At 37.8% G+C, this 26236-nt stretch overlaps 1 pseudogene across 1 annotated transcript in view; it reads right to left on the reverse strand.

The window, feature by feature from the left end:
• LOC309805955 overlaps positions 1–26236 on the reverse strand; it is a 193352-nt pseudogene that overhangs the window by 71267 nt on the left and 95849 nt on the right. The window contains exons 3-4 of the transcript in view: positions 5954–6073; positions 4125–4247 (exon numbers count right to left, since the gene is read on the reverse strand). The product of the transcript in view is annotated as an uncharacterized misc_RNA (transcript). The remainder of the gene's footprint in view (positions 1–4124; positions 4248–5953; positions 6074–26236) is intronic.

The following is a 26236-nucleotide window of genomic DNA, read 5'->3' on the forward strand; positions in this document are numbered from 1 at the left end:
AGTAAAAGTCTGAGGACTATTAAGCATTGTAAATATCTATACCATATCAAAACGCTAATAAACCTATAAATAATGTCAAATTGACAGAGTGTGGCAGAAAGGTAATGAGTCCACGAGTGGTTATTAAACGTATCTTAAAGGACACTTACGTCTGGGAATTTTCAGTATTTTCAGAATGTAAAAAATATGTGTATTGAATCAATGATCAGAAAGCAAATATAGGGCTTCCCTGGTGGTGCAGTGGTTGCGAGTCCGCCTGCTGAAGCAGGGGACACGGGTTCATGCCCTGGTCCGGGAAGATCCCACATGCCTTGGAGCAGCTAGGACCGTGAGCCATGGCCGCTGAGCCTGAACGTCCAGAGCCTGTGCTGGCCACAACAGTGAAAGGCCTGCATACCACAAAAAAAAAAAAAAAAAAAAAAAGAAAGCAAATATAGCTGATATATCTGTTCTCAAACTAATGGTATGTTAATATCTGCCCTTCTTTTAGGCTATGAGTACATGAAAATACTGTTAAAAATGGCTTTGGAACAAAACTATGAACAAAAAACCAATGAATTAGCTGATTATATGTAACTGGTATCATGTTCATATGCTAATCAGCTTTGATGTATACAAGAGTCACTTATTATATAAACATTCTCTTACTTTGAGCACTAATTTGCTGATCGTGGTACATGCCATTACTTTGGGGCACTTTGGGGGGCATCCAGCTCAGTATATAGATGCCAATTTTCCTGAGCCCACAGGTAGTATAATCAATCATTTTCTAAGTGAGAAAATGAAAAATAAAAGAATGTTTTGCATCATTGTTAAAAATATGGAATTAGATACTCTGCTATTTTCACCATTGGCCTCTATTGTTCTTCGTTTGTGTTGCTTGGACACACCTCTAAATGAGAGCGACTACATTGGTTCATTTCCTTCCATTCTTAACTCCTGAATCCTTTGAAAGAAGAAAGATGGGAAAGAACAGGACAAGGGCACTTAGGATTGTGGTATTCCTTGAGAGCCTATATCACCATTCAAACTGCCAAGGTATCTGCTATGTTCCTGTATAGTTACATGTACAGAAATCATGCTCCCTGGTTCCAGCTTCCAGTCTACGCTAGGCAGCAGCCATGTGTCCCAGGGCGCCCAGGGCACATCCCTGTCATTGTGCTCATTCCTCTGTGCCTTCATCATCTTGTATTACCCAGCTCGTAACAGATGTTCAAAAATTGGTTTTGAGAGTAGAGAATGGACTTGAGAACACGGGGAGGTGGAAGGGTAAACTGGGACAAAGTGAGAGAGTAGTATTGACATATATACACTACCAACTGTAAAATAGATAGCTAGTGGGAAGCAGCCACATAGCACAGGGAGATCAGCTCGGTGCTTTGTGACCACCTAGAGGGGTGGGATAGGGAGGGTGGGAGGGAGATGCAAGAAGGAGGGGATATGAGGATATATGTATATGTATAGCCGATTCACTTTGTTATACAGCAGAAACTAACACACCATTGTAAAGCAATTATACTCCAATAAAGATGTTAAAAAAAAGAGTGCTAAAATTAATTTAAAAAAATAGGCTTTGAATGATTGAATAAACAAAAAAAGATTATGCTAATCAATTTATTGTTGAAAATAAGAATGGCTTTGGGTTTAGAAACAGCTAGTTTAGGACACAGCAAAATAAGAGAGCTAAAGGAAAGGCTGAAATAATTAAGGGAACTGATATTTTTCACAGTATGTTAGCATATACTCTGTAGGGAGACATATTTCAAATTTTGACTCCTATTCTTGTTTCCCTGTGATCAATGCAGCTGTAAGACTGCCAGAGGTACTTTACATATAAATGACTTTACTGTAACCTCATAAAGAGCTAAACTATAAGGGACTCAGACATGCACATACTCATCTAGAACTGGCCACTAGAAGTAAGCTAAGAGTCTGCATTCTTGATACAGATGATAATGTTTAACTATCATACCTAAAAATATGCTTTAAAAAACTTTAAAACCTGATCCCCGTGGTTTCTCATAGATAGCAAATAATCATTAGTTACTCAATATATTAAATATTCATTAAATACATACGGAACTTAGGTTCACTATATACTGCTTGGTAGTTTTGGGACAGTTTTATTTAACTATGCTAGATCTGGAATTTTCTAATTTCTAATCACAAGATAGTGATAGTTCATTCATAGCACACTTTGAGGATTTGATGTTTATGCTATACAGTATTTTGAGAGCCTCTGAGAAGAAATGATATAAATACAAAATATTGTTGTCCTAGGAAAAAGTTAAAACAATATTTGCCTAAAATATACTGTTACATGAAGAACACGTAATCCATTGTTTTTTTCTTTTTTAAAATTCATTTATTTTTGGCTGTGTTGGGTCTTCTTTGCTGCGCACGGGCTTTCTCTAGTTGCAGCGAGCTGGGGCTGCTCTTTGTTGTGGTGCAAGGGCCTTCTCATTGAGGTGACTTCTCTTGTTGCAGAGCATGGGCTCCAAGCACATGGGCTTCAGTAGTTGTGGCACGTGGGCTCACTAGTTGTGGCACACAGGCTCACTATTTGTGGCTCGTGGGCTCTAGAGTGCAGGCTTAGCAGTTGTAGCACACTGGCTCAGTTTCTCTGCAGCATGTGGGATCTTCCTAGACCAGGACTCGAACCCATGTCCCCTGCATTGGCAGGCGGATTCTTAACCATTGTGCCACCAGGGAAGTCCCTCATTGTTAAACATTACCATGTTCTGAAAACATTTACCCCACCTACAAATTTTAAAGCACTCAAAATACCAGTTTTCACCAAGAAAGTTTTGTATGGCAGCTAGTAAATATTGAGGTCTGATGAGAGCTATACAAAGAACTTAGCTAAATATTCACATGAGGGAAATAAATGTAAAAATACACTTCTACCAAATGTATTCAACTCTAGGGAAAATTGCTTTCCCAAGTGACTTTCACAGAAAGCCTCATGACTCATTAGCAATAATGACCCCCTCTTTCATGATAACTGAGAACTCACCAGTCAGATTGCAAGGGATTTTATTTCAGGCATCTGTAAAATGTACTCATCTCCTAAACCTCTGGCCACATTAAAAAGCCAAAATATTAATAAGAAAGGAAAACCCATCCACATTTTTCTCTGCCTGAAAGGACTCCTCAGGGCATTGAGAGAAAGATTCACTTCAAAAGAAGTTATATCCTAATTAGTAGTTAATTCTTCTCTCCCATGTTATTTAGTTTGCTCTTTAAAAGACAAATATCACTGCAGCAAAACTGCCCTGTCTTTAAGCAGTAGAAATATACCAACAGACCTTAAGGCTACACTGACAACCCAGGCATTAAAGAATTAGAGTTTTATGCAGTGGAAGTGAATGAAAAACTTAGTGACCTTAAGAATGTCTCTTCATGAGAGAGCTTAGGTAAAAACACTACATAATTTATTCTGTTTATCATTAGCCTTATTCTTCTTCCTTAATTAAAACGGATCAAGAGACATATGATGTCTAGAAACACATAACAAAGTTAAAAGGATAGTATATTTGGAGCCTAAAGACCCTAGTTCAAGTCCCGGTTCTGTCACTTACTTATTTGCATAATTGAATTTTTGACTTCTGCCCGGAATGGATGGTTTACTAAGATGTGGAGAACTGGAAAGGGCCTCTTTGGAACTGAGATGGGAAATCAGACGTGGTATTACAATCTAGAGCTGCCCCTTGTGCTGCTGGTTCCTTCAGTCCTGCTAGTTCCTTTTTCCTGAGTTTTACACTGGAATTATTAGTGTTCAATAAATATTGCACAGCAGAGGTGGTGAAGGAAGACAGACTCTTCACAAAGGACAGCCATGGGTCCAAGAGAGCCCCGAGTCAGAAGACCTGAGACTTAGTCCTTGTGGTCTACACTGTGGATCATGATGCCGACCATTTTCTGTTGACTCTGGGCCCCTGTTTTGTCAAATTAAAACGAGGGGGCTGGCCTTCGAAGCTCCCACACCCAGCCTACTCCAGTGGAAAACATTCTCAGGAGCTTCCACTTTAGCAAGACATTCAGTGTAGTTCTTTTGTTTGTTACTCTTGTTTAATACTTGTAAAATGCCACACATTTCCTGGGCTGCGATTATTGCCACTTACTGGAACACTGTTTTCCATCAGCTCCCAGCTCAAAACCAGGGTGGCAGGCACAAATGAAAGATTCCATGGTGTTCACACAGCGATGGCTGCAGGAAGCAAGCCCTTCAGCACACTCGTTTACCTCTGCAGAAAGAGATACACAGGAGCTGTGTCTTCAGAGCTGGAATTAAGGTTTATTTGTAAACTATAAAAATGCACTAAAGCATCCCCTGCCTCTCAACCCCCAACATCAAACGTAACAGTAAAATACCACATAGGCTCCATATTTGCAAATAAACCAACTGCGAATGACATGAACTCTACTGTAGGTCTTATGTTCTCAAACACTTCTTTCTACCTATTAGAACCTACTAGTATCTATTAATTTGAAGAAAGAGAAAACAAACAAAAAATAGACCTTTTCTATCCTCTAATAATACAGGCAGAAATCACTGTAATTTGTCTTCATGAATATATATCAAATTCTTAACCAAAAATGGTATCTCTCTGATTTAAGACAGCACAAGTGGCCATACACAAGGCAGATTTGGAGCCTTCATATGTAGCAATCCATGGTGTATATTGTACATATGATTGTTACAGGGCAATGCCATTTAAACACTGGTGCCCTCTCTCTCTCCTGACACTGATGGCCAAGTCTATTCAGTATAACATCATTTTGTGGCCCATGTAGTTTCTGCAGCCCCCCCCCCCTTTAAATGGATAAGTCTCACCATTATTTTCCCAAATAGAACCTCCTCCTTGTATGGTCCTGCATGCCACCCCCCACCAGGACTCTTAAGAGAAATACTCATTTTTCTAAGGTATTTATAAAACCCTACATAGGCAGTAACTTTGGGGACAGACCTTTTAGGAATAATGTACCAGATATTATTAAAATAAAAATTTGAAAAAGATATTATATAGATAAGTATGGATATATCTATATATGTATACACTTGTCAATTTTCCACAAATTTTAATAAGATCCTATTCTGTGTCAGAAACTCAGTAAGGTAGGTGCTATGCAAACAGAGAACCAAAGCAGAAATGTTCTCTGTCAGAAAAGTACGTTAACATAATCCACAGAAAACTTTATCTTGGCTTTGGCTTAAAGAAAAAAAAAAAACTAACTTCACACTAATTTTTATGTCTAATTCTTTTTCAATTTCTTAAAGTGTTTATCAGTCCCATAAGTCAGGAAACATTTTGTATTTTCTTAATTAATGCAAATAAAGTGTTTCTCATTTCATGGAAATGCTGTGATAAAAATGAAGGATTCTGTGATTTCTCAGAAGTTATTAAAACAAAGACAGTCCCACAGGAATGACTTCATTTATCAGTTCTGGTCATGAAGTAATTTATCACTTTCATCTTTGAATTGAAGTGTGTCTGTTTTGCTATTTCTAGGAAACAGAAATATGTAACCTTGTAGTTACAGAGTTTCTTCCTTTTTGGTTTTAATTATTCCTAACTTCTGAGAGCACTCATTTGCACATAGTTGCTTTTCAAAGGTTATCCCCACCTTCTGTAGCCTATAATAAAAAACTCCCTGTGAGGTTATGGAAGGTTTTGAAATATTAATTCTGGAATTCACTTCAGAATGAAAAACAGAAAACAAAAAGAATTAATTCTGAAACTACACCAGATCATTTTTTGTAACTAAAAATTTCACTGAGTTTTTACAGTTTCATAAAAATACCTTTCAGAATGATCAAATAAGAATATAAATGTTCTTTTTTAAGCATAAATGAAAACACCTTTCTCCTAGCTGTTCTGACTATTCAAAACTGAATTACCACAGAATTTCAAACAATTACCCAATTAATCCATCAGTTTCAACTTCCAACATGCACAGGCCTTTTTGTATTCAGACAGCTGGTACCCTGGGTGACAGGCACTCCTGGCCATGCCATGCTCACTCTGACAGATGTGAGCACATCCATTTCCACCCATGCAGGGGTCCATCGCTAAAAGCAATTAAGCAGTGATAGTTTTCAATTCATTAACTTTAGAAAGATGTACAAAGCAGAAGTGTAGAGAAAGGTAAAAGAGGACTGGGACAGGAGGATTTCTTACATAAAGATGGTAAGGTCTCTGGAAAGTCTTTCCCACTTTCAGATGATGCTAATCCAACAAAACATTTCCCACTTTGTGATCTGAACTCCAAAATCTGAACAAATCCAAACATGGATCAAGGTCAAAGAACTGGCTAATTTTACTCTTCTCAAAAGTCCATCTGCTGCCCTCTTATACCCAAAGTTAAACAGAATCAGCAGGAACTCCTCCACACACCTTCGCATTTTTTCTCCTTCTCTCCCCACCTTTTCTACTCCTTTGAGCAGCAATTATCCTCAGATAAACCTTTCACCTCCTCTAGATCTCCTCTGCCTTTGGATAAGCAACCACGGTGCCAAGAAAAGGCCAATTGGAGCAACACGGGAGAGTCTTAGCTACAGCTGCCATGGAGCTGAAATAAAGAAGTTCAGAACCCACTGGAATTAGTGAGTAACCTCCTTCTGATCTCCTTTTCCCCTCACTTGCTCTCTTCTTAGTCTTAGTCATATTCTCTGGATGTCCAAGGTAATGTGAAGCCACACGTCTTATAAGGAGTACCTCCCCACAGAGCTTATTTGTTGAATTGATGAGCTAAGTGATCCTGATCTGACTGTAAATCAGCCTTGGCTACATTACAAGCTGCTGGGGTGGGAATTCCTACTCCTGTATGTTCCCCATTTCCCTTTTTAAAATAATGCACAGAATATAAAAAGCAGAAAAATGAATAAAGCTACCTTGCTCCCACATTCACCCAGTTTCAATGTAACAACTACCACAAAATGTAAGCTGGCAGTACATTAATGCTTGCATGCTTTTGTTAATTTCCTGTAAATCCTTCCAGACTTTATGAAAATATAAGTGATACAAATATCTATCTATCTATCTATCTATCTATCTATCTATCTATCTATCTATCACAGATACAATATACATTGTTCTACTTCTTGCTTTTATGTAGGGAGAGATTGAATTGAAGTTGTGGATCAATTTGGGGGAGTATTGCCATTTGAACAATATTAAGTTATCTGATCCATGAACGCGAGATGTCTTTCCATTTATTTTAGTATCTAGCTTATTTCAACATGTTTTACAGTTTTCATTATATAATTTTGGCACTTCTTTTGTTAAATTTGTTCCTATGTATTTTATTCGATGCTATAATAACTAGAATCGTTTCTTAACTTTACTTCCAGATTTTTCATTGCTAGTGTATAGAAATCCAATTGATTTTTATAGTTTGATCTTTAATCCTACAACTTAGTTGGATTTCCTTGTTAATTCTAATAGATTTTTTAGGTGGATTCCTTAAAATTTTCTGTTACAAGATCCTGTCATCTGTGAACAGAGATATCTTACTTCTTCCTTTCTAGTCTGGATGTCTTCTATTTTCTTGCCTTTTTACTCTGGCTAGAACTTGCAGTACAATGTTGAATGGAAGTGGCATGAATAGATATCCTTGCCTCATTCCTGATTATACGGGGAAAGCTTCTAGCACTTCACTATTTAATGTAAAGTTACTGTGTGTTTCTCATAGGTTCCATTTATTAGGTTGAGGAAGTTCTCTTCTATTTCTAGTTTGTTGAGTTCTTTTATCATGGAAGGGAGTTGGATTTTGTCAAGTTTTTTTTCTTGCATCTATTGAAATGATCAGGTGGGGTTTGATATGGTATATTACAATAATTGATTTTCAGATGTTGAACCTACCTTGATTTCCTGAGATAAATCCTAATTGATCATAGTGTATAATCAGTTTTATAAATTGTTGGATTTGGTTTACTAATATTTTGCTGAGGATTTTTACATCTACATGCATAAGAGATATTGGTCTGTAGTTTTCTTTTTTGTGAAATCCTTATCTGATTTTGGTATCAGGGTAATACTGGCCCCATGGAATGATCTGGGAATTGTTCTCTCCTCTTCTATATTTTGGGATAATTTGTGAAGAATCTGTATTAATTTTTCTTTAAATGCTTGGTATGATTTACCACTGAAACCATCTCAGTTTAAACTTTCCTTTTGGGAAGTTGTTTTTTGTTTTTTTTTTTTTGCGGTACTCAGGCCTCTCACTGTTGTGGCCTCTCCCGTTGCGGAGCACAGGCTCAGCGGCCATGGCTCACCGGCCCAGCCACTCCGCGGCATGTGGGATCTTCCCGGACCGGAGCACGAACCCGTGTCCCCTGCATCGGCCGGCAGACTCTCAACCACTGTGCCACCAGGAAAGCCCTGGGAAGTTTTAAAATTACTAATTCTATCCCTCTCTCTCTCTCTCTTTTTTTTTCCCCCAGTAGCATGTGTGTAGGTCACACTCAAATACTACACTATTTTATTTACTTATTTTTTTACCTTTTTTTTACAATTTAAATATAGTTAAGGAACAGTGTTATGTCAGTTTCAGGTGTATACCATAGTGATTCGACATTTAAATACATTATGAAATGGTCACCATGATAAGTCTAGCTTTACTTATTAAATGTCTAACCAGATTTTCTATTTCTTTAGAAGTCAGTTTCAGTAGTTGTTGTCATTCTAGGAATGTGTTCATTTCATCTAAGTTATCTAATCTGTTGTGACACAGTTGTTCATAGTATATCCTATTTTCTTTTTAAATTTCCTTAGGGTCAGTAGTGATGTCCCTCTTTCATTAATGATTTTAGTTATTTGAGTCATCTTTCTTTTTTCCTTTGTCACTAGCTAAATGTTTGTTGATTTTATTGACACTTTCAAAGAACCAACTTTTAGTTTTAATTAATTTTCTCTCCTGTTTTTCTATTCTCTATTTCATCAATTTCTATACAAATCTTTATTACTGCCTTCCTTCTTTTCTTACCTTTTCTCATCCTTTTTCTCCTTGTGTTGCTCCTGCCCAGTATCAACTCTCTAAAAACTCTTACATTAGAGTCTGCAGATTCAATCTGCCCCACAATTTCACAAAAGTAAAATTTGCTGGACCTTTTTGGTTTTGCTTGTTTTCTTCATTTTTTTCTGTATACTTTGTCACAGGTTAAGAAAAAGATGTTGACCTACACAGACATGTTTATACCAGAAACTTACTTTCTTTACTCCATAACCTCTACCACCAGCTTTTAAGACCAGCGGTCCCCAACCTTTTTGGCACCAGGGACTGGTATTGTGGAAGAAAATTTTTCCATGGAAGTTGGGGGAGATGGTTCAGGTGGTAGGCAAGTGATGGGGAGTGATGGGAGGCAGCAGATGAAATTTCACTCGCTCGCCTGCCACTCACCTCCTGCTGTGTGGCCCGGTTCCTAACGGGCTCCAGACCAGTACCGGTCTGCAGCCTGGGGGTTGGGGACCCCTGCTTAAGACAATGAGAGAGGTAACTTTTCTTAACTCTGAAAAGTGAGAAGTCAATTCCACCAGAGGCAAGATTATAAAGCAGACTGCAGTTGTCTTTGATATGTTCTTCTCATTGATGACTACCTCTGGGAGCTTCTCTAAATTTACTTTAATCTCTTATTGCCCTTAATGCCTTCTTGATGCCCAAGGTCTCCAACTATGAGGGTTACCGGTCCAGAAAATGGCTGCATATAACCTCCCTACAGCAAGGCATTGTACTGTCAAAACTCCCTTCTGTTTTTGAGACTGATTTTAACTGTGAACTTAAGGATTGGGCTCTAGAAAAAAACATATGGATTGGACTCTAGAAAAACCATAAAATAAATCTCCTACAATGAAGCATTTGATTGTAAATTTGCAGCTTTTATTCTCAGCTGCAGAACATAGGAGGGCATTTGAAAGTAGAATGTGGGCCACAAGTATTATTTTCAGTCAAGAAGGACTGAAAAGACATTAGAATGTTTATCTTGTGTTTAGAGATAAAGGACAGTGCCCTTTACGTAGTAACACTTAAATGGGGCTTGTGATCCTCCAAGAGTAACCATAACTGGGCTTACCTTCTACAATAAACAACGGATATTGGTCAACAGACAGCACAGGATGTGGAACACAGAGCGAAGAGAAACAAAAAGCTCAATTATTGCTGAGTTCTGCTGGAGGCAAATTCTGGATTACAGCACATGAAACAGAAACCAAAGGAGAGCTCAATGATCTTCCTAAACTGGAGAGACAGATCCCACATCATGATTCTTAAGGCAAGTAGAATTTGTGGAGTGCTGGAAAGGGGGTGGGAGAGTGTTATGTGGAGAAAAAAACCCCTCCAAAATCTATATAATGATCCTCTTGAACCTTTGACTAAATATAATTCAATATATACATAGGGTAAATCTCCATGAAATCAGACAAAGAAAACACACTGGAAAGAAGAATGAGGGTAACTGTTAGCCAAACAATTCCCAGACCACACACAGAGCCAGGAATCAGTTCTCAGCAGCCAAAGTGGAGAAATGTTGTTGACTACACAGGGCATTCAGTAGAGATTCCAGAAGGGCCATGGCTAAGTAGTATGGCTAATTGAATCCCAGAGTAAAGTTTACTCTAGGTTCACCCTAACAAATCTTAAAAACAGTGCTTGACAGGATTAAACTAATCTGTACATGAGTTAACTTGGCATCCAGAAAAAAATGTATGATATTTTTTAAAGGAGTACAACAAAAGCTAGCACTCAACCATGTAAAATTCATAATGTCCCATACCACATGAAAAATTAATAAACATCCGTAAAGAGTAAGAAAATGTGACCCATAATCAAGAAAATACTCACACAGTAAAAACAGACTTTGAAATATTAGTGATGATTAAATCAGCAGATAAGGACATTAAAGTAGCACTATAAATAAACCAAATATGCCTAAAGAATTAAAGAAAAAATGCATTTAATAAGGAGGAAAATAGAAGATATTAAAAAACTACAAAAGGGAACTTTTGTAGAAGAAGAATACCAGATCTGAAATAAAATTTTCACTAAATAGGATTAACAGCAGATTAGATAATTAGAAAATTATGGAACTTGAAAAAACTTAGAAATACAAATTATCCAAAATGAAGCAAGGAAAGAAAAGAAAAAGAACGGCCTACACAATTTAAATAAGAAAGTATGGGTGACCAGTAGGGCAATATTAAGCAGACAATATCAAGTAATTTGAATTTTAGAAGGAAATTCTCTAGTCAAAGTACCAGGAAAGAGGCAGCCTAACAAGACAGCAAATTTCTACAAAATAACCACTCTGCTGTAGCCAAACATGACACCAGAGGTTGAGTGGCAAGGCTAGACTATCCCCCTCACCAGGCTGTAATGAGGTGTTTCTCCCCCTCCCTTGGGGTGGTATCAGAGGAAGGTTTTGGAGGGTCAAAACTTCCACCACCACTCTGATAATGAGCCCGCTCCACCATGGTAGCCATTAAAGCCATATGGGAACAGTAAATAGGCACATCTACACTTCCTAGCCAAGTGGCATCAGTGGCAGCCCAGTGCAGAGCTAGAATTCCCATCCCTGCACAGAAGTAATGAGTCATACTCTCCTCAGGAGTTCACAGAAGCCAGATAGGAAACTTGGACTTCTACCTCAATCAGGCAATAACAGGTGGCATTCTCCTCTTATCTTTCCTAGAGTTGTGTCAAAGAAAACCAACTAAGATAGAAGATTTAAATGAGATATAAAGTCTCATAACATAATACACAAAATGTCCAGGTTTCAATAGAAAATCACTAATAATATCAAGAATCAGGAAAATCTCAAAATGATTTAAAAAGTCAACCAATAAATGCCAATATCAAAATGTTAGAAATGTTAGAATTATCTGACAAAGATTTTAAAGCCACTATTATAAAAATGCTTCAATGAGCAATGACAAACATGCTTAAAACAAATTAAAGAGAGTCTCAGCAAAGAACTAGAAGATATGAAGAACCAAATGGAAATTTCAGAACTGAAGAACACAATAATTGAAATAAAATATCAATGGATGTGCTAAAAAGCAGAATGGAGGGGACAGAGGGAAGAATCAGCAGATGGAAGATAGAACAATAGAAATAACCCAACTGAACAACAGAGAGAAAACAGACTGAAAAAGAAAAGAAAAAAAGTGGAGCCTCAGATACCTATGGAACTATGACAAAGCTATATAGCATTGTGTCAATTAAGTGTTAGGGGATAGAAGAGCGAAAGTGGGGCTGAAAATATGTTCAAAGAAATGAGGCAAAAAATGTATCAAATTTGATAGGACATAAATCAAATTTGATAGGACATATATCTACAGATCCAAAAACTTGAGTGAAGCCCAAGCAAATTAACCCCCCCAAAACCGACCCTAAGGTACACCATAGTCAAACTTCCAACAATTAAAGTCAAAGGAAAAATCCTTAAAGCAACAAGAAAGAAATGATACCTTATCTATCAGAGAAAAATGTGAAATAACAAAAGATTTCTCATCAGGAATCACGGAAACCAGAAGGAAGTGACAACATTTTTCAACTGATGAAAAAAAACACAACCCAGGATCCTATATCCAGCAAAATTACCCTGCAGGAATGAAGGAGAAACCAAGACCTTCCCACATGATGGAAAGCTAAGAGAATTTATCTCCAGCACACTACTCTGAAATAATGTCATTTTTCTAAATAGAAGGGAAATTATTTTTTAAAAAAAGGGAATAGTGGAACATCAGGAAGAAAGAAAGAACAAGAGCATCAGAAAGAAAAAAAAGAGCAAGAATAAGAAATATTCTCATTTATAATTCCTTTTCTTAATTTTATTATTCTTATTAATATTTATATATATATTATTTATATATAAATACAAAAAAATTTTCTTCCCCTCTTGAATCTTCTAAATTATACTTAATAACTGAGCAAAATCTATAACATTGTCTGATGTGGTTATAAATGTACATAGAGGAAATAGTTAAATAATTACATATGAATGGAGAAGAGTAAAGAGAGAGTAGTTAAGGCTTCTACACTTCACTTGAATTGATAAAATGATTCTACCAGTAGATAAGTCAGTTATACACAATATAATACCTGAAACAACCAGTAAAAAGCTAGGTAAAGAGATACACTCAAAACTGTTATGGGGCTTCCCTGGTGGCGCAGTGGTTGAGAGTCCACCTGCCACTGCAGGGGACACGGGTTCATGCCCCGGTCCGGGAAGATCCCACATGCCTCAGAGTGGCTAGACCCATGAGCCATGGCCACTGAGCCTGTGCATCCAGAGCCTGTGCTCTGCAACGGGAGAGGCCACAACAGTGAGGGGCCTGTGTACCACAAAAAAACAAACAAAAAAAAACAAACTGTTATGAATAAAATGAAATGGAATTCTAAAAAATGTTATAATAATGCATAGAAAGATAAGAAAAAGATACAGAAAAATTAAAAAAACAAACAATAAGCAGAAAAAAGAAATGGCAGACAAGCTGTGACATATCAATAATAACATCCATGTAAATGGCTTACTATGCCAATTAAAAGGCCCATATTTGAAGAGTAACTTAGAAAACATGACTCAACTATATACTGTCTACATGAAACTCACTCCTAATATGATATAGGCAGGTCAAAAGTAAAAGGATGGAAAAAATACATATCATGCAAACATTACTCAAAAGAAAGCAGGAATAGTTATATTAATATCAGGTAAAGTAGATCTCAGTGCAAAGAAAATTACTAGAGACAGAAAGAGACATTATATAATAATAAAAGGGTCAATGCACCAAGAAGATGTAACAATCCGAAATGTATATGCACCAAAACAAAAGAACTGCAAAATATGCAAAGTAAAAGCTGATAGAAATGGAGAAATAGACAAATTCACAATTTTGGTTGTAGACTTCAACACCACTCTTTCACCCATTAATAACAGAACAACTAGACAGAAAACTATCATCAAGAACATAGAACTCAAAACCACCATCAATCCATAAGATCCAGTTGACACTTATAAAATACTCTACTCAACAACAGCAGAACATACATTCTTGTCAAGTGCCCACAGAACACTAAACAGAACACATCTTCTATGTAATCCCTAAGCCAAAGAGAAAATCTCTAGAGAAAATCAAAATTATCAAGCTGCATAAAAATAAAAATTCAACATCAAAAATTTGAGGACACAGTTAATGCAGTGCTGAGAGTGAGAGGGAGAGGGAGAGGGAGAGAGATTTGCAGTACTAAATACATTGAAAAGGCCTCAAATCAATAATCTAAGCTCCGACCGTAAGAACTTAAAATAAGAGAGCAAAAGAAACCCAAATCAAGTAGAGTGAAGAAATAGTAAAAATGAAAGCAGAAAGCAATAAAATTAAAAACAGAAAAAATAGATAATATTATTGAAGCAAAGAGCTGGTTCTTTTTTTTTTTAACATCTTTATTGGAGTATAATTGCTTTACAATGGTGTGTTAGTTTCTGCTTTATAACAAAGTGAATCAGCTATACATATACATACATCCCCATATCTTCTCCCTCTTGCTTCTCCCTCCCACCCTCCCTATCCCACCCCTCTAGGTGGTCACAAAGCACCGAGCTGATCTCCCTGTGTTATGTGGCTGCTTCCCACTAGCTATCTATTTTAGATTTAGTAGTGTATATACGTCCATGCCACTCTCTCACTTCGTCCCAGTTTACCCTTCCCCCTCCCCGTGTCCTCAAGTCCATTCTCTATGTCTAAGAGCTGGTTCTTAGATCAATAAAATTGGCAATAGTGGCTGACAAAGAAAATAAAATAAAAGATACAAATTACCAATATCAGGCATGAAACAGGATATCACTATAGACCCTGATGACATCAAAAGTATAATAAGGCACTACTGCAAACAACTCTGCCAACTTTGGCAACTTGGATGAAATGGGCTAATTCCTTAAAAGAAATACAAACAACCACAACTCATTCATATGAAATAGAGAATGTGTATAGACCTATAACTCTGAAAAAATTAATTCATCATTTAAACACTCCCCAAAGAGAAATATCCAGGCCCAGATAGTTTCACTGAATAATTATACCAAATGTTTAAAGAAGAATTAACATCAATTCTACAATTTCTTCCAGAAAATAGAAAAACTTTACAATTTATTTATTTTATGAAGCTTGTATTATTCTAATACCAAAGCCCAGTGAAGACAGTACCTAAAAAAGAAAAAAAAAAGAAGAAAGAGAATACTATAGACCAGTATCACTCATCAATAAAAATGCAAAAATCTTTCACAAAATTTTAGCAAATAGAATCCAGCAATATATACACAAATTATGCAACATGACCAAGTAGGTTTAGTGCAGCATGCAAGGCTGGTTCAATATTCAAAATCAATCAATGTACTCTTCATATTTACAGAACAAAGAAGAAAATTCACATGATAGTATCAATCAATGTCAAAAAACATTTGACATAATACAATGTACTCACGATAAAAAGAAAATGGGAGCACTGAGAACTTCCTCAACTTGATAAAGAGAATATACAAGAAACCTATAACTAACATTCTACTTAACGGTAAAAGACCAAATGATTTCCCCCTAGGATTAGGAACAGCATAAGAATGTTCATTCTCATTGCTCTATGCAACATAGTGCTAAAAATTCTAGCTGGTGCAATCAGGCAAGAAGAGGAAATAAAAGGATCATTGATCAGATAGGAAGAAATAAAACTATTCCTATTTGCATATGACATGATTGTCTGAAAATCCTAAGGAATCTACAAACTCCTCGAACTAAAATGTGAGTTCAGCAAGTCAGCAGGATACAAGATAAACATATAAAAAGAAATTGCATTTATACATACTATTAATGAACATATGGACAGTGAAATTAAAAAGACAAAATATCTGCAATTACTCATTTACAGGACACATTTTATATACTTGAATAGATTACATACAATTCTTTGAAGGCAGGGAGGGACCTGACTCATATAACTTGATATCCCCATATGTCTAGAATCTATATAGAAGGTGCTTTATAAACTGTGGTTTGTTGGAAAGAGGACGCAGCTATCAGAAATTTGGTTTCAGGTATTGATCTGTTAGAAGCTGGAAAATTGAATGACACAATAGATACACAGTGGTAGACTCTAGATGCATATGAGGGAATAGGACCATGTCCTTGCCCTCCTGAACTATTCATTCTGCTGGGTGAGGTAGACAGTATATGAGTAAATCAATAAGAAAAATCATCACAGATTATTCTGAGTGCTGTGAAGGAAATAAACAGGATGATGTGAGAGACAGTAGCTGAAGAGGAGAGCCTGACAGGAAAAGAGAATTTGGGGTAGAGGTCTTAAGACATTGAGGTAGAAAAGGCATAGCATACTCAAGAACAAAAGGAAACCTCTGGATGCACATGTAAGACACTGTGGTCCACAGTAAAGATTTGGGAATTAATTTAAGTTCGGTAGTAAGCCATTGAAGATTTTAAATGGAGAAGAGGTAAGGTCAGAAGTAAAATTCCCATGTCTCCCAAATCTTGGTTCAATAATCCTTTATTTTTATTAAAAATGGTTAAAATATGTGTATTTTTTAAGAAAATGCTTCATTACAAAATGGTAGCCCTGAAGCCACATAGGATAAAATCTTTCACTGACTTTGCAATCTTAAGAATCTCTCTGTATCTTGCATTCTTATGCACAGTTAAGGCATTTCAAATGCAAAAGAAATTGCTGTTTCTTTTTTACTTCTGTGTAACTTGAAGAACACAAATAAAAAGGTAATTTGGATGTATGAGTTTGCGTGGATTTCACTAAATATGTTAGCTTAAGAGCAGTTTAAAATAATACATTGCAATTTATCTTGAACAGCTCAAATTCTGGCTGAAAATCATTTTAAGGGCTTGATTATTAGTCACAATTATCGGAAATGTTTAAGTAAAAAAATAATTATTTTATTTTATATATTCCCAGTACAACTTAAAACCTTATTTAGGTTCTTAACAAATATGAGATAAAAATATGATTTAAAAATTGGTTATGATTATAATATTTATTTCAAATGAGTGTTTGTCATATACTTCTACTTTCCAAAGAATGTATTGGATAAACAGCCAGAGAGATATTCTTGACTTATTTGTAAAATTAAACACATACAGCCATCTTGCAAACTGAGCCAATTTACACCTCTGAATTTTAAAGAAAAACTTCTTATAGAATCTGTACAAATGTAAACCGAGGCAGCTAAATGTTATTTAATTATAATCAGTGACACAAATTTCAAGCTCAACACCAGAATTTTTTATCCCTTAAAGATGCTCTATTACACTTCAAGTTTTCCAGTCACCAGTCTTCTGACAGTTAAAGACGGAAGAATTAAAGATGCCGTGGAAAAGATCTGGCTACTTCTGCTCTTAGTATTAAGACCTCCCAAGACTCTCAGGTAACACTTTCTCAAAATGACTTTCTCAAAATCACATGTTGGTAACCTCCATGTATTTCCCCATGGGCCCCAGAGCATTTGCTAAAGGTATTCACTAGTCAGAGTCCCTTGATTTCCTCTCTCTAGAGTCTCACTTCTTGAGTTTCAAAGAAGCCTGAAAGCCAGTGATTCTATTTGTAAGGTTAAGATATCCACGTTGAACAAAATACCCATGTGGCTAAACAATGCACCTCTTCATATATGAGGGTTTATCGGCATTTTACCAGGGAATATGTTCTGGTCCAAGGAATATATTCCTAATGAAAACTACTTGGATATATGGCAATAAAATATCCCCTCTAAAATCCCAACAGCTTCCTTAATTGTTGATATTTTAAATATATGGGGTCTCTATATGTGCAGCAATTCTGGGTAGAGGACTTCTGTGATCTTGGCATTGTTCTCTGGATCAATTCTTACTCTTTTTTCAAAGCTTAACTTAGATATCATCTCTTAAAAGCTTTTTCTGAAGCCCTTTAGGCTGGTTTACATGCTATGTACTGGGGTTCCTGTAATATATTATGTACAACTTTACTACTGTGTACTCTTCATGCATTTGTCTCCCCCACCAGACCATGAGCTTCTTGAGGGCAGGGACCTTTGATTTTTGTATCAAAGAACTCTTCACTTACAACTCCAGTGCCTGGTATATAATAGGAAGTTGGAAATGTCCCTTGCAGGAAGGAAATGAATGACAAAGCAACATGTGAGAGAATGGTGGAGAAGATAAGCAGATTTTCTATCTGGTGAAATACCAAATGACTATCCCAAGCCTGAAAGACAGAAATCCTCAAAGCAAAAATTAGATAAAACAATCATTCATTCCATGCTCTTGAAAAAGAGGCAGAAAACCCCCCAAACCTTTAGATTTTCTTTTTAAGTTTTGCTCATTACTAATATTATTCATTTCCTACACTCACTAGATCTGTTAAAGTCCCTCAGAGAGTCAAGATTTATTTCTAGCACAGCATTATGGATCCCTTTCATCTAGTCCTAGATAAAATGCAAGAAATCTATTTAGTTCATGGAGAGAAGTGCGGCCGCCTTTGGAGCTTCTACATTGCTTAATGAACTGCATGTTCACTTGAAAGGCTAATCCCATCCAGCTAGAGTTAGGGCCATTATGAGGCTTACAAGGGTGCTCAGACATGAAATGCTGGCTAAGAATCTAACTGAGATTCATAATAGACAGCATCCTGGTTTATAGGACAGGGAGGTTGTATTCATCAAAGTACAGTATAAGACTTTATATTGACTGAATGGAGAAACTAGCCACATCTTCCTATGCTGCTATAGTTTAGTATAGCTGTCAATTTGGCAGTTCCTGGGTTGCAAATTGTGGACACTATTGCTTAACATTCATGTCTGCTTCACATCCCAGCAGTGTCAGTTCACCATCGATGATCATGTTTCCTAACTGCAGTCCAGCCCAGCTGAAGAGCCAGTTTCTAACACAATTGCAGCCAGCTCCAACAAGAGGTCTTGTAGTCAAATGCCACCTTCTCTGAGGCACTCTGGAGACTATCTGCTTTATACAGCATTGATAGATGCAATGAGAAAACCAATGGACAGAAAACAAACACTTTTTAAAGTTAAGTATTTTATATTATTAAAAATTCTAGGGCTTCCCTGGTGGCACAGTGGTTGAGAGTCTGCCTGCCGATGAAGGGGACACGGGTTCGTGCCCTGGTCCAGGAAGATCCCACATGCCGCGGAGCGGCAGGGCTCATGAGCCATGGCCGCTGAGCCTGTGCATCCGGAGCCTGTGCTCTGCAATGGGAGAGGCCACAACAGTGAGAGGCCCGCGTACCGCAAAAAAATAATAATAATAATAATAATTCTATTCTTCCTCAGAATTGCTATAATAATTACTGTCTAGAATATTCACATTGATATTTAACAGGTTAAACTTTCAAAATGGCATAGAGAAAAGATAAAAAAGACATGAATTTGTAGCCTGACTGCCAAGGTCACTAGCTCTGTGACCTTGGGACAGTCTTTTGACTTCTAGGAGCTTTTAGCCCCTTAACTGTAAAACAAGCATAATAACAACTACTTCATGGTACTGTTGTAAACATTAAGTGAAATTATGTAAATCAACTAATACAGTAACTGGAATATTGTTCAAATGTTAGGCATTATAAGTGTAAATATAAAAGCGAGGAATTGAAATGGACAAAAGACTATTAAGCTAACATCAGAAAGAGAGTTTGGGAATTTAATACGTTTAAAGTAAAACACCTGTGAGTGATATGAAATCCAGAGTGTATTCAGGTTTGTGAATAGCTAAACCTGACTGAAGTTGAGGAAATAAAAAATCCTTATGTAGGGAGTTAAAAGAATCAAGACAAATACTAAAATCAGCAAAGATGTACTGAATTCTTACTAAGTGTAAGATCCTAGGAGAGAAAGATACATAAGAACTGACACTATGCGGGGAGATGAACAAGTATGTACAAATGGGAAAAGATGTAGAAAGAGGAGATCAAGTATTAGAAAAAGAACCAGACCAGGTAAGAACAGGGTCTCAAAATCTAAGGGAAGAGACTTTCAAGAAGGAAGTCAAGTGCAAGCTGGGTCAAAACTGCTGAGGGCTGAGAGTCAAAAGAAAGGGCTAGCATGTTATGAGTGCTTTCCTTGTGCTACGTACAGTTTCAGGCACCTCTCACATATTTGTTCAATACATCATTCAAGTAAGATAAGGAAAAGTATTTATTGAATGGTAGTAGGGAACAAGGAGATGAACTGAAGAGATAATAGCTCTGAGCTACATTTGGAAATCTTTAACAAATAATAATACGTATTATAATTATGGACTAATAATTATTAAAATTATGGATAATATATGCTTAATATGTTCCAGGAACTCTTATAAGTGCTTTAAGTGCATTCATTCATTTAATCTTCATAAGAACTCAATGAAGTAGGTACAATTTAAATATCCATTTTATAGATAAAGAAACTGAGGCAGAAACTGTATTCAAGATCCCAAAGCTAAAGAGTGACAGAACTGGGAAGATGGCGGAAGAGTAAGACACGGAGATCACCTTCCTCCCCACGGATACACCAGAAATACAGCTACACGTGGAACACCTCCTACAGAACACCTACTGAACGCTGGCAGAAGACCCCAGACCTCCCAAAAGGCAAGAAACTCCCCACATACCTGGATAGGGCAAAGCGGAGAGATCCCCACACAGAGGATCGGTGCCGAGCGGCACTCACCAGCCCGAGAGGCTTGTCTGCTTGTCCGCCGGGGCGCGCAGCGCTGGAAGCTGAGGCTCGGGCTTCGATCAGAGCGCAGAGAGAGGACTGGGGCTGGCGGCGAGAACTCAGCCTGAAGGGGGCTAATGTGCCACAGCTAGCCGGCAGGGAGTCCGGGAAAACTCTGGAGCTGCCGAAGAGGCAAGAGACTTTTTCTTCCCTCTTGGTTTCCTGGTGCGCGAGGAGAGGGGATTAAGAGCGCTGCTTGAAGGAGCTCCACAGACGGGCGCGAGTCGCGACTGAAAGCGTGGAGCCCAGTGACGGGCGTGGGACGCTGGGGCTGCTGCTGCCGCCGCCAAAAAGTCTGTGTGCGAGCGCAGGTCACTGCCCACACCGCCCTTCCGGGAGCCTGTGCAGCCCGCCACTGCCGGGGTCCCGGGATCCAGGGGCGGCTTCCCTGGGAGAACGCACGGCGCGCCTCGGGCTGGTGCAACGTCACGCCGACCTCTGCCGCTGCAGGCTCGCCCCGCACTCCGTGCCCCTCCCTCCCGCCCGGCCTGAGTGAGCAAGAGTCCCCGAAGCGGCTGCTCCTTTAACCCTGTCCTGTCTGAGCGAAGAACAGACGCCCTCCGGCGACCTACACGCAGAGGCGGGGCCAAATCCAAAGCTGAGACCCAGGAGCTGTGAGAACAAAGAAGAGAAAGGGAAACCTCTCCCAGCAGCCTCAGAAGCAGCGGATTAAAGCTCCACAATCAACTTGATGTACCCTGCATCTGTGGAATACATGAATAGACAACACATCATCCCAAATTGAGGAGCCAGGAGTCAGTGCTGTGCCTCTGAGGTGGGAGAGCCAACTTCAGGACACTGGTCCACAAGAGACCTCCCAGCTCCACATAATATCAAACGACAAAAATCTTCCAGAGATCTCCATCTCAACACCAGCACCCAGCTTCACTCAACGACCAGCAAGCTACAGTGCTGGACACCCTATGCCAAACAACTAGCAAGACAGGAACACAACGCCACCCATTAGCAGAGAGGTGGCCTAAAATCATAAAAAGTCCGCAGACACCCCAAAACACACCACCAGACGTGGACCTGCCTACCAGAAAGACAAGATCCAGCCTCATCCACCAGAACACAGGCACTAGTCCCCTCCACCAGGAAGCCTACACAACCCACTAAACCAACCTTAGCCACTGGGGACAGACACCAAAAACAACGGGAAGTACGAACCGGCAGCCTGCAAAAAGGAGACCCCAAACACAGTAACATAAGCAAAATGAGAAGACAGAAAAACACACAGCAGGAGAAGGAGCAAGATAAAAACCCACCAGATCTAACAAATGAAGAGGTAATAGGCAGTCTACCTGAAAAATAATTCAGAATAATGATGGTAAAGATGATCCAAGATTCTATTTCCCAGATCCAAAATCTTGGAAATAGAATAGACAAAATGCAAGAAACAGTTAACAAGGACCTAGAAGAACTAAAGATGAATCAAGCATCGATTAAAAACACAATAAATGAAATAAAAAATACTCTAGATGGGATCAATAGCAGAATAACTGAGGCAGAAGAACGGATAAGTGAGGTGGAAGATAAAATAGTGGAAATAACTGCTGCAGAGCAAAATAAAGAAAAAAGAATGAAAAGAACAGAGGACAGTCTCAGAGACCTCTGGGACAACATTAAACGCACCAACATTCGAATTATAGGGGTTCCAGAAGAAGAAGAGAAAAAGAAAGGGACTGAGAAAATATTTGAAGAGATTATAGTTGAAAACTTCCCTAATATGGGAAAGGAAATAGTTAATCAAGTCCAGGAGGCACAGAGAGTCCCATACAGAATAAATCCAAGGAGAAATACTCCAAGACACATATTAATCAAACTGTCAAAAATTAAACACAAAGAAATCATATTAAAAGCAGCAAGGCAAAAACAACAAATAACACACAAGGGAATCCCCATCAGAATAACAGCTGATCTCTCAGCAGAAACTCTACAAGCCAGAAGGGAGTGGCAGGACATAATTAAAGTGATGAAGGAGAAAAACATGCAACCAAGATTACTCTACCCAGCAAGGATCTCATTCAGATTTGATGGAGAAATTAAAACGTTTACAGACAAGCAAAAGCTCAGAGAGTTCAGCACCACCAAACCAGCTTTACAACAAATGCTAAAGGAACTTCTCTAGGCAAGAAACACAACAGAAGGAAAAGATCTACAATAACGAACCCAAAACATTTAAGAAAATGGGAATAGGAACACACATATCGATAATTACCTTAAATGTAAATGGACTAAATGCTCCCACGAAAAGATACAGATTGGCTGAATGGATACAAAAACAAGACCCATATATATGCTGTCTACAAGAGACCCACTTCAGACCTAGAGACACATACAGACTGAAAGTAAGGGGATGGAAAAAGATATTCCATGCAAATGGAAATCAAAAGAAAGCTGGAGTAGCAATTCTCATATCAGACAAAATAGACTTTAAAATAAAGACTACTAGAAGAGACAAAGAAGGACACTACCTAATGATCAAGGGATCGATCCAAGAAGAAGATATAACAATTGTAAATATTTATGCACCAAACATAGGAGCACCTCAATACATAAGGCAAATACTAACAGCCATAAAAGGAGAAATCGACAGTAACACACTCATAGTAGGGGACTTTAACACCCCACTTTCACCAATGGACAGATCATCCAAAATGAAAATAAATAAGGAAACACAAGCTTTAAATGATACATTAAATAAGATGGACTTAATTGATATTTATAGGACATTCCATCCAAAAACAACAGAATACACATTTTTCTCAAGTGCTCATGGAACATTCTCCAGGATAGATCATATCTTGGGTCACAAATCAAGCCTTGGTAAATTTAAGAAAATTGAAATTGTATCAAGTATCTTTTCCGACCACAATGCTATGAGACTAGATATCAATTACAGGAAAAGAGCTGTAAAAAATACAAACACATGGAGGCTAAACAATACACTACTTAATAACGAAGTGATCACTGAAGAAATCAAAGAGGAAATTAAAAAATACCTAGAAACAAATGACAATGGAGACACGACGACCCAAAACCTATGGGATGCAGCAAAAGCAGTTCTAAGAGGGAAGTTTATAGCAATACAATCCCACCTTAAGAAACAGGAAACATCTCGAATAAACAACCTAACCTTGCACCTAAAGCAATTAGAGAAAGAAGAACAAAAACATCCCAAAGTTAGCAGAAGGAAAGAAATCATAAAAATCAGATCGGAAATAAATGAAAAAGAAATGAAGGAAACGATAGCAAAGATCAATAAAACTAAAAGCTGGTTCTTTGAGAAGATAAACAAAATTGATAAACCATTAGCCAGACTCATCAAGAAAAAAAGGGAGAAGACTCAAATCAATAGAATTAGAAATGAAAAAGGAGAAGTAACAACTGACACTGCAGAAATACAAAAGATCATGAGAGATTACTATAAGCAACTCTATGCCAATAAAATGGACAACCTGGAAGAAATGGACAAATTCTTAGAAATGCACAACCTGCCGAGACTGAACCAGGAAGAAATAGAAAATATGAACAGACCAATCACAAGCACTGAAATTGAAACTGTGATAAAAAATCTTCCAACAAACAAAAGCCCAGGACCAGATGGCTTCACAAGCGAATTCTATCAAACATTTAGAGAAGAGCTAACACCTATCCTTCTGAAACTCTTCCAAAATATAGCAGAGGGAGGAACACTCCCAAACTCATTCTACGAGGCCACCATCACCTTGATACCAAAACCAGACAAGGATGTCACAAAGAAAGAAAACTACAGGCCAATATCACTGATGAACATAGATGCAAAAATCCTCAACAAAATCCTAGCAAACAGAATCCAACAGCACATTAAAAGGATCATACACCATGATCAAGTGGGGTTTATTCCAGGAATGCAAGGATTCTTCAATATACGCAAATCAATCAACGTGATACACCATATTAACAAATTGAAGGAGAAAAACCATATGATCATCTCAATAGATGCAGAGAAAGCTTTCGACAAAATTCAACACCCATTTATGATAAAAACCCTGCAGAAAGTAGGCATAGAGGGAACTTTCCTCAACATAATAAAGGCCATATATGACAAACCCACAGCCAGCATCGTCCTCAATGGTGAAAAACTGAAACCATTTCCACTAAGATCAGGAACAAGACAAGGTTGCCCACTCTCACCACTCTTATTCAACCTAGTTTTGGAAGTTTTAGCCACAGCAATCAGAGAAGAAAAGGAAATAAAAGGAATCCAAATTGGAAAAGAAGAAGTAAAGCTGTCACTGTTTGCAGATGACATGATACTATACATAGAGAATCCTAAACATGCTACCAGAAAACTACTAGAGCTAATCAACGAATTTGGTAAAGTTGCAGGATACAAAATTAATGCACAGAAATCTCTGGCATTCCTATATACTAATGATGAAAAATCTGAAAGTGAAATCAAGGAAACACTCCCATTTACCATTGCAACAAAAAGAATAAAATATCTAGGAATAAACCTACCTAAGGAGACAAAAGACCTGTATGCAGAAAATTATAAGACACTGATGAAAGAAATTAAAGATGATACAAATAGATGGAGAGATGTACCATGTTCTTGGATTGGAAGAATCAACATTGTGAAAATGACTCTACTACCCAAAGCAATCTACAGATTCAATGCAATCCCTATCAAACTACCACTGGCATTTTTCACAGAACTAGAACAAAAAATTTCACAATTTGTATGGAAACACAAAAGACCCCGAATAGCCAAAGCAATCTTGAGAACGAAAAATGGAGCTGGAGGAATCAGGCTCCCTGACTTCAGACTATACTACAAAGCTACAGTAATCAAGACAGTATGGTACTGGCACAAAAACAGAAAGATAGATCAATGGAACAGGATAGAAAGCCCAGAGTTAAACCCACGGACATATGGTCACCTTATCTTTGATAAAGGAGGCAGGAATGTACAGTGGAGAAAGGACAGTCTCTTTAATAAGTGGTGCTGGGAAAACTGGATAGGGACATGTAAAAGTATGAGATTAGATCACTCCCTAACACCATACACAAAAATAAGCTCAAAATGGATTAAAGACCTAAATGTAAGGCCAGACACTATCAAACTCTTAGAGGAAAACATAGGCAGGACACTCTATGACATAAATCACAGCAAGATCCTTTTTGACCCACCTCCTAGAGAAATGGAAATAAAAACAAAAATAAACACATGGGACCTAATGAAACTTCAAAGCTTTTGCACAGCAAAGGAAACCATAAACAAGACCAAAAGACAACCCTCAGAATGGGAGAAAATATTTGCAAATGAAGCAACTGACAAAGGATTAATCTCCAAAATTTATAAGCAGCTCATGCAGCTCAATAACAAAAAAACAAACAACCCAATCCAAAAATGGGCAGAAGACCTAAATAGACATTTCTCCAAAGAAGATATACAGACTGCCAACAAACACATGAAAGGATGCTCAACATCTTTACTCATTA

Source organism: Mesoplodon mirus (genome assembly GCF_964341445.2).
Source record: "Mesoplodon mirus genome assembly, chromosome: 6".
Classification (NCBI taxonomy): domain Eukaryota; kingdom Metazoa; phylum Chordata; class Mammalia; order Artiodactyla; family Ziphiidae; genus Mesoplodon; species Mesoplodon mirus.